General features: G+C 46.4%; 1 pseudogene; it reads left to right on the forward strand.

Annotated features, from left to right (window-relative positions):
* Positions 1-241: 241 nt before the first annotated feature.
* LOC114626181 lies at positions 242-748 on the forward strand (annotated as a pseudogene).
* Positions 749-1,223: the final 475 nt, after the last annotated feature.

The following is a 1,223-nucleotide window of genomic DNA, read 5'->3' on the forward strand; positions in this document are numbered from 1 at the left end:
GCTAGGCTCCCTAAAGCCATCTGCTAGACAGCGGATCCTGGTGGCTGCCGGCCAGCACACTAGCAGTGCCTGTAAGACTCAGTGCTCTCCTTCCGTAGTGTGGATTGCACGGGTGGAACTTAAGTTGCAAGTACTTTTACCTTCTCAGGCATCTTGCCTGCCCATATGTTGTGGATCTTAACTAGGCTTTCTAGGAGCATAAAGACTCATCTGAGACAGGCGCCGCTATCGCTTTTCGCCACTTGCTGCAGCCATGGTAAACCCCACCGTGTACTTTGACATCATGGCAGATGGGCGAGCCCTTGGGTTGCGTCTCCTTCGAGCTGTTTGCAAACAAAGTTCCAAAGACGGCAGAAAACTTTAGTGCTTTGAGCACTAGAGGGAAAGGACTTGGGAATAAGGGTTCCTCCTTTCACAGAATTATTCCAGGATTCATGTGCCAGGGTGGTGACTTCACACGCCATAATGGCACTGGACGCAGGTCCGTCTACAGAGAGAAATTTGAGGATGAGAACATCGTGAAGCATACAGGTCCTGGCATCTTGTCCATGACAAATGCTGGACCAAACACAAATGATGCCCAGTTTTTTTAATCTCTACCGCTAAGACTGAATGACTCAACCAAAAGCATGTGGTCTTTGGGAAGGTGAAAGAAGGCATGAACATTGTGAAAGTCATGGAGCGTTTTGGGTCCAGGAATGGCAAGACCAGCAAGAAGATCACCATTTCCAACTGGGGACAACTCTAATTTCTTTTGACTTATGGGCATTTTACCCACTCAACCATGTCTTCTGTGGCTCAGGAGAGCGCCCCCGCCCCATCTGCTTGCAGTATTCAGTAACCTCTGCTCTCCCTGAAGTTCTTCGGGTTCCATATTTTCCTCATTCCCCTTCAAGTCTAGCTGGATTGCAAAGTTAAGTTTATGATTATGAATAAAAGTTAAATAAGAACTGTTTAAAAAAAAAGATTCGTCTGAGATGCTAGTTGCATATCCACACACTGACTTCGGTCACATGAACTACAGGAGTAAAGAGAGACGATCCGAAGTATCCTCTTCTCTCTAGATTCTATTGCTACCTTTTTTCAGAGCGCTTCAGCCTTCCCATTTTGTTTTGTCCCTCCCTCCTCTGCCCACATTTTTAATTGAGAGCATTCAGAGCTTTGAGTGGTCACAGGAAGAGATTAAGTTAGAGGAGAGACATTAGGTGCCTCTGCATTCTTCT

The sequence above is a fragment of the Grammomys surdaster genome, unplaced genomic scaffold (genome assembly GCF_004785775.1).
Source record: "Grammomys surdaster isolate TR1022 unplaced genomic scaffold, NIH_TR_1.0 229, whole genome shotgun sequence".
NCBI lineage: Eukaryota > Metazoa > Chordata > Mammalia > Rodentia > Muridae > Grammomys > Grammomys surdaster.